At 39.0% G+C, this 8,743-nt stretch overlaps 1 long non-coding RNA gene across 1 annotated transcript; it reads left to right on the top strand.

The window, feature by feature from the left end:
* Positions 1-5,040: 5,040 nt before the first annotated feature.
* Positions 5,041-8,212, top strand: LOC133735602 (uncharacterized). The gene is made up of 2 exons (XR_009859164.1): positions 5,041-6,401; positions 7,888-8,212. It is a non-coding gene; the product is annotated as an uncharacterized LOC133735602 (long non-coding RNA).
* Positions 8,213-8,743: the final 531 nt, after the last annotated feature.

The following is an 8,743-nucleotide window of genomic DNA, read 5'->3' on the forward strand; positions in this document are numbered from 1 at the left end:
TTTGTTCTCTGGAATCATTTCAAACATCAGAGCATCCTTCAGTATTGATTCATAGACATAACTATAACCAGAGACAATCTCATGAGAGGGATTCTCTACATTGATGATTAATGGATCAGTTTGTGTCTTACTCGCCCACTTCTTCCTTAGGTGAGTGTCAGTAGAACCAAGTGGCCTCCCGCTCTTCATTTGGGGAGCCACAACCTCAACCACATCTCCACTAAGTATGGTTGCAGCGCCTCTATCTGCAGCGTTGTGCCCCTTGTTGGGGACTTCTAACCTTGCAGGCACATTTGCAGCTGGTATATGTGATCTTGTCACTTTTGCAATATCAGTAAACGCATCAGGCATCGAATCTGCTATGTTCGGAAGATCGATTATTCTTTTCACTTCACTTTCACATTGTGAAGTACGGGGATCAAAATGAGACAGAGTGGGGTCAAACCACGACAATTCTTGTCGTTCCCTTGGAAAATTCTTTTTCCTATCTCCCTCTAACGACGGGAAGACTCTCTCATCAATGGCAAATTTAGTGGTAAAGAGATCGCCTGTCAAGGGTTCCAAATAGCGGATAATGGTTGGGGATTCGTATCCAACATAAATACCTAATCGTCTCTAAGGACCCATTTTTGTGCGTTGTGGAGGCGCAATAGACACATATACTGCGCAACCAAATATGCGTAAATGTGAAATGTCAGGCTCATATCCAGTTACCAACTGGTACGCAGAAAATGGTTGGCTAGTAGTGGGTCTGAAACGAATAAGTAAAGTTGAGTGCATATTACATATCCCCAGGCAGATATAGGTAGGTTGGTCGCATAACCAGTGCCCTAGCCACCATCTGTAGGTTTTTGATGGTGGCTTCTGTGAGACCATTTTGTGTATGCACATGGGGTATAAGATGCTTTATATCGATCCCAATAGACATGCAATAATCATCAAATGCTTTTGATGTAAACTCTCTAGCTTTATCAAGCCTTATAGACTTGATAAGGTGATCAGGGTGGGGAGCCCTTAAACGTATAATCTGTGCTAGGAGTTTTGCAAATGCAGCATTTCTTGTGGATAATAATGCGACATGTGACCAGCGTGTCGAAGCATCCACCAGAATCATAAATTACTTGAATGGTTCGCATTCTAGATGGATAGGTCCACAGATATCTCCTTGTATACTTTGTAAGAGTGGAATGTTTTGCTTTGTATCTTTAGCATAGGAAGGTCTCGATCTTGTTTTTGCTAAAGAGCAGACTTTGCAAAACGAGTGATGTGCCTTTGAAATATTCAATGAGGCATAATGGGAGGGAGGTAGTGCTTCTGGTACTTCAGAAGGCAATGGCTGCATTTGAGCAGTACGAGGACCGACACCTTGCAGTGTGGCGGATTTTTGTCACATGCATTTTATTTTTCACTCGAAAGAAGGGATGTCTGTGTGAGTTCTTTAAAATACGGATCATCATGTCACGATCAGGGTGCTCTAGGTGGTCATGCCAAAGCCTGTATGAGTCAGTGTCCTACATTTCATTGTTGGTGACAGCATAGGATTCAATGATCTGAATAGTAGTGAGCTACAGTCTACTAGATTGATTCATTAGTCTCTCTAAAATGTGTTTTCTTCCACATTCATTAGAGGTAATATAAAGGTATTCGGTTCCATTCTCATAGTGAGTTTCTATATGATAACCGTTGACACAAATATCTTTGAAACTTAATAAGGTTCGATTAGCTCTTGGTGCATACAGAGCGTCTGTGACTTTAAACATTGTGCCGTTAGGCAGCAAAAATTTGGCAGTTTCGATCCTCGCCCTTTTATTACTTGTGATGATCCAATCATCATAGTCACAGAGGAATTATAGGCTATTAATTCAATAAATAATTGTCTATTCCTTAATATGGTGTAGGTAGTCCCACTATTAACTAAGCACTCAGGTTCTCCTCGATTCATTCCTACAAGTACATGGGAGGTATTATTAAATAATTCGAAAAATATATCTCATATTCTTTAGAGTATTTCGATTTAGGTAGAATGATAATCTTTTCGTTCTAATAAATTTTTTATTTTTATTTTTTCTAGATGTATTGCTTTACATCTTTATAGTGCTATTTCGAACCAAGTAAATATGTGTAGTAAGTAAAATCGAATAAATTAAATGCTTCAGAATAAAATCCGAAATTTATTAATAAGCCAATGATAATCAAATCAAGGTCTTGTTCAGAAATCTAATTCATCAAACCATTATTTAAGTAAACTTTAAGACCAAGCAATAGTCTAATTAAAAAAATGAAGCATTATGCCTTAACAACTGTCTTTGGAAAATAAAATAAAGCATATCAGTCAAAATCTAGAGCATCCATTGACTGAGCAAGTTCCTTGTTGCCATTGAAGTTTGCAATTGTAAGGTTGACGTGTGGATCATGGCCTTCTTCCTCCATATAGTGAGTCTCTTTTTCTTTAGACTTCCTATACCTCTTGTAAGTGGTTTTTACTCTGTTGCTTGCTTGGCAGTTTTTTGTACCAATGCCCAATGACTCCAGACCTATATATAGCATGGTTCATTGCCAACTCTATCCTTTTTGACTGAAGGGTTCTTAGGTGCCTTTTGCACTTTGTTTCCATGACCACTAGGGCTAGCACCACCATCTCTGCGCCATACATTGGGAGGGCCTCCACGGCCCATACCACGACCTCTACATCCCTTTCCACATGGTATATTGTTGCCACGTGGGTAGGGATCAGCACATCCAACGCCCTTTGCATTGGGGTTCTTTCCACCTTTCACTTTTCCATAATTAGCCTTGGGAATTTTCCTTATCCCAACGGGCCTGACATTGTTGTTTAAAAGAACCTCATTATGCCTCTCAGCCACTTGCAGTAGGTTGATTAGCTTATTAAAGGTTGTGATTCTTTTGTTGTCATACTCCAACCTATACTGGTTCGCTAGTATAAGTGCTGAAGTAGGAAAATTGGAAAGAGTTTTCTGGATCATATCATCTTCTGTGAGTTCCATTCCGCAAAAATTGAAACGTGCCTTTAGGCGTAACATGTCCTTGTTGAGGTCATTGACCATTTTGTAGTCAAGCAAGTAGATTTCATTCCACTGAACGGTCAGTTCTGGGAGCAAAGTGTCATGGATGTTCCCAAATCGTCCCTTAAGGGCATCACACAGTTCTTTGGGTGTCTTCAACTGAAGGTACTCCCAGCGTAGGCTAGGATCAATATGTCTCCTTAGAAACATTAAGGCACTTGCTTTCACCTTGTCAGATGGTCCATCGTCTTTGGGGCCAGTGGGAGTTTTGATGCTGGCAGTGTAGTCTTTTGCCATAAAGGTAGTTTCCACATCGGAAACCCAATGATGGTACTTAAGTCCTTCTGAGTCCAAAATGTCAAATTCAGGGTGAGTTGGATCAGCCATCTACATAAACAAGAGAGATGTATAAATTACACAGTCATAAAGACATCCACGTGAATTATTTTCCAAGAATATGAATTAGATTTCAAGGCCAAGATGGTCCCATTTTTTTCTGATGCTATGTGAAAATGCTTTATCACGGTAATTATGTATTTGTAATGCGCATGAATTTTCATTATCATGGCAAAATGCAATTTACATGTAGCATTCTAAAAAAAAAGGAATAACCGTAGCACGTTTAATAATAAATAAAACATAGCATATAAAGGCATGCATAAGAAAAATTATATAAGCGTAAATGAAATAAAACATGCTCAAAATTTCATAAATAATATATGACAAAGTATATATGGCATGCTCAAAATAAAATATAAACAATAGCATAATATAAAGTCATGCGTAGGCATAATTAAATAAGCGTAAATAAAATTCACAAAACATGCTCAAAATTTCATAATAAAAACATAAATAATAAAATATCTAAAGCACGTTGATTCTACAATTTACCAGAGTATGAAATTAAATAAATAAAAGAAAACATACTTGGTTTCGAGAAGACAAAACGATCCTAGCACACGCGCGTGTTGATGCAGGCGTATGTAGCGATGGTTTTTTTTTTTTTTTTTTTTTTTTTTTTTTTTTTTTTTTTCCAGCAATGGGCCGGGGCCTTCTTTCCCTTCTCTTTTTTTTTTCTTCTTGCTGGGCTGCGTCACCAGGCAGGCCTCCCTTTGTTTTTTTTGTTTTTTTTTGTCTGGGCCCGGTCACACACCCTTTTTTTTTTTTTTTTCTTTCTCTCTTCGTCTTTTTTCTGGTTTACAGATGGTGCAAGGCGGTTGGCCAGCGTAGGCGCGGGCGGGGGGGGGGGGGGGGGGAGGGGCACTGGGTTCTACGGCTGGTGAAAGGAAAGGGTCGGTGCTACAGGGATTGGTGTTGGAGGCAGGGTTTCAGATCTGTTGGTGGTTTGCTAGTCGAGGCTGTGCTGGGCGCTTATGCAAGTGCGGGGGGCGCTGAGGTGCAGGCGCGGGTGGGCGGCGTAGAAGAAAAGGGCTGCTGTAGAGGTGCGAGGCTGTCGCAAGGGTGTTGGGATCTATAGGTGGGTGGGCACAGCCAGCTTGGACAGGGAAGAAGAAATTTTTTTTTTTTTTTAAGGCCGCAAAAAAGAAGAAAAAGTTTTTTTTTTCTTCTACGGTTTGGTTTTTTTTTTCTTTTCAAAGCTAGGGCTAGAGACTTGTGTTGATAACGTGTAAAAGTAAATGGAAATTGGTCCACTCATTTCATTTGATAATTCCTTTATATAGGGAGAGAATTACAATGGAAATATCAATTACAATAATGATGATAAATGCTGATTGAATTGTAATCACTAATTCCTTAATTCCCTCTTCATCAGTTACTTTGACGAAGGTACATAATGTGTTTTTCCTTTAACAAAATAAGTGTTTTAGGAAAAGAGATGCAGAGAGAATAGTAGAGAGAATTGGGAGAGAATGAGTTGTGCTTTCATCGATAATAGGGGTCTCTTTATATAGAAGATTATAAGCATAGAATCAAAGTCTTACAAGGAAACATAATCGTACAATGATTTGGATATCTACGAAGATATCTCCGAGAATATCTCTAAGATTAAAATTAGCGAGTGCAAGGAAGGATCTGAAGCAGAAGTTGATGATGATCAAGAAAATTAGCAGCAGCAGCAGCCTTTCGCAGTTTATCAGAAGATCCAGTAGTTTAGCAAGGGCAGCATATACATGGGAGAAGAAGGGTATGAAATCGGAATCGGGATCGGAATGGAAATGGAATTGGAATTGAATAAGGAGAAGACTGTATACTTATGTTTCTTTGAGTCGAGTCAATGCGGTGCTGTTGAATACCTGAATCAAGTTATTCGCCCCAGCAAATTGAGCCAGGTTAATAGTAATGATGATGCTGATGATGATATTGCCGTGGAGTTGCGCAAAGCAGCTTATAAGAGGTCCAAGGTTAATTTATGGTATTCCAATTGCAGTCGCTTCGGCTCCCAAATTATTGTCACCGGCGGCCGTAGAAGGCCCCCACCAAACATTATGGGTCCTGCTATTGGCCGTAGAGATATTTATTGGTTTGACACGACCTAGGGGAAATTCCAGGTTTCCTCCCCAACGAAAACCAAAATCAAGAGCTTCTCAACAGGTAAACAAGCCGTGCTGTTGGGGGAGCTGAACCGCAAACTCTATTGCATCGAGAACAACCCCTTTAGCATGACTCCTCCCTCTCAGCCTTTTCAGGTATTGGACCCCGAAAACGACCTCAAGTGGCGGTCTCTAGAAGCGCCTCCCTTTATCCGCGGCCAAGAGTCGGAGGACTTCACTGCGTGTTTTTTGGAGGGGAGCAACAAAATCTTAGGTTGGATATGGCAGCAGCGTGGAGTGTTTTGCTTTGATGACACCAAGCCTGAAAATGGATGGATAGAGTCACCTTCTTGTCTGGGAAACAGCCTTCCCTTTCTTGACCATGGACATTTCTTCGTTCGCCACCCTCATCCCATTCTTGGTGCTTTCAACATAATGTTTCACTATCATCCTGACAATGCACCTCTCCTAGCTTGTATCCACCTTTTTCATGCCAAACAACTGTGATTCTTTCCATCCTATCAACAAACCTCTTCAGCTGCCAGAATTGTGTTATGAATTTCGAGAGGATGAGTATGATGACACCTTCTCTACCGATTTTCAATTTGTCCATCTCGGAGCTCAAAAAGTATGCCTTGTTCTGCACAAATTCTTCTTCCCATCAACATGGAAGGTTCAATGTGGAAACATGGGGAGTCTTCTTCTCATAACATTTGAATATGACGTTATTAGTAATACTACTGTCGACTCCAAATCCACCTTGGAGATCCAGACCCGATTGCTCGGGACCCACCGCGGTCTATACTTTACCAGGCAGCTGCGTAAACCAGATTATACATGGACCAACACATCATACCTGACTGGTGCATTTCTGATCTAACCATCTGTAAGTTTTGTTTATCAATTACTAGATTTTCTCTAATTTCCTAATATTTATTTGCATTCAGCTTTACTGCCATGCTCATCATTTATGTGCATAATATAAATAAATAGTCTAACAGGCTGGCCAATACAAAGAATTTTGTTCCATGACTAGGAGATTGTCTAAAGTTACAGTACACAACTTAAGGATGTGATTCTTCTCATTCTGACCATCTATCTTGAACAACATATATATATATATATATATATATAGTTTGATATTTACTACTAAAAATTTATTTGTTTCACTCATTTCTTTCCTGATTTCTTAATGTTTGTGTGCAGTGGTGTTCTCATGTATATCAGTTATACGTTCGGATTCCAGATTTCTTTGCCTCAATTCTTCCTTGTCAGTGAGATGGCCTTAAGTAAAAGTAAATTAACCATATAGAAAATGAAGGAAAGCAATTGAAAGCTAAAATTGAAATCATTGGCTTGGTTGAATAGGGTCTATAAACATTAATTGTGGGTCTTCAATATAAACTTTACCGAGTAGGATCTATGACATTGCTTTCCCTGTGTGTCAACATCTATTGGAAGTTGCAAATTAGATCGACTTGCTCAGTTCAACCGACTTAGGCGGTTTGAGGATGGCAATGTTTATATTTGTATGCATGCATATGTAAGGCAGTTTTTGGTCTTAGCGAGTTTAGTCTTTTGACTGAATAACGAATCTCATTGTAAATGAGATCTGCATTTGATTAGTAAAGGAGATTGTCCAACATCTTAAGCTTAAACGGATGCTACTAAACCTGGCCTTTCTCTTAATAGGCTAAGGTTGTTGGTTGGGGAGCGGTATCTCAAAAGCTTGTTTATAGAAGGGAAAATATTTGGCATATTTTTTCTTTCTGTCATTTGCTGCTGAACCTTGTGAGATGCAAAGATTTATCTTTTGTTTTTTGGGTACAGTTTGTAACGAAACAATAGCTATTGGACTACTTCATCTTCTTCATGGGCTTTTCATGTTAATCTTTATGTTTTCTCATCTGCTGTCACAAAAAGTGCTAAATTACAATCTTAGCACCTACAGCTTGTGTCGATTTTCACTTTGGTTTCTGTAGCTTTAATTTTGTCAATCTGGTAACTATAGTTAGTTAATAGTTGTACGACCTTGAAATTTATCATAGTCGTCGCCTGCTTAAATGATTGAAGTGACCCAAAATGTGGTCTTCGATCACTTTGCCTTGATTGCATTTGCTAATTGACTACATCAGATGGATATGATTGACAAGATTGAAATTGCGACTGATGGACAAATTGGCTTTAACTACAGGAAACCTCCATGTAATTTGCAAGGAAAATGTTAGAATTTTGCTAGAAGCAGTCCTGAAGATGGATGAATTAATGTTTACTAGGCCCATTTTGTGAAATTTGATGGACTATTCATTCTGTACTCATCTGATTATGATCGGTTTAATGTGGATTGTGATTTATCTTGTTCTACATAACAGGAAAATAGCATCAAAGGAACTTCTGCTGAGGATGACGATCAGGAAGTATGAAGATCTTGTCTGGGATTTCCCAAGTTGTTTTTGGTGACCGGCCGACTGGCAGGGTTTTATCTCTTAGGCCAAGTTATATTACCAATGTTTCTGTAGGATATGTTGTGTGTTGGATTTTATTAGGAGGCTGAACTGGTTAATTTATCTTGTACCGTTTCGTTAGGAGTGACCATCCGGAGGGATAATAACTTATGAACGGGGGTCAGTTGGATGCTATTTAATATATTGGTAGTACTATTAATGAGTGAAGATGAACTACTTTGCAGTTAGATCACTTCTGTGTTCAAATTTTCACTTATGCAGGGAGTAGTATACTCGCTTGACTGTGCTGCTCACGTATATGCATGTCTAGTGCAGTACTGTGTCTGTGCTCATTGCTCAAAGTCTTCCTGTAGATGCTGAACAGTGCTAACTGCTTGCGTATTTGTAATGTCACTTTATTTGGTTTGGCAGTAGTCTCATTTCTAAATCACAGCTAGACTGAGAGTGTCTTGTTATGCTTATGAAAGACCACCAGTCGCTCTTAAGACTCTCAGACAGAGCATGAGATCTGAGACTGTCTAATGTAATCTTTCTAAGCCAATTGACATGTGCTTAAAGGGCTAGTATAAATTAAAGCAGTTCTTCGTCAGAGTTAGTAAACCCAGATAAAAAAAAATTAATAATATGTTGTAAAGAATTATGGATAAATCATGTAAATAGATGTTGAGTAAAAGGTGCCTATCCCTATAGGTTGGTGATTGATAGAATTGTCAGTAGGAGTAAAAAACGTTGCTATTAAACGTTACCTTTTTGTGTACACCAT

Source organism: Rosa rugosa, chromosome 1 (assembly GCF_958449725.1).
Source record: "Rosa rugosa chromosome 1, drRosRugo1.1, whole genome shotgun sequence".
Taxonomy (NCBI): domain Eukaryota; kingdom Viridiplantae; phylum Streptophyta; class Magnoliopsida; order Rosales; family Rosaceae; genus Rosa; species Rosa rugosa.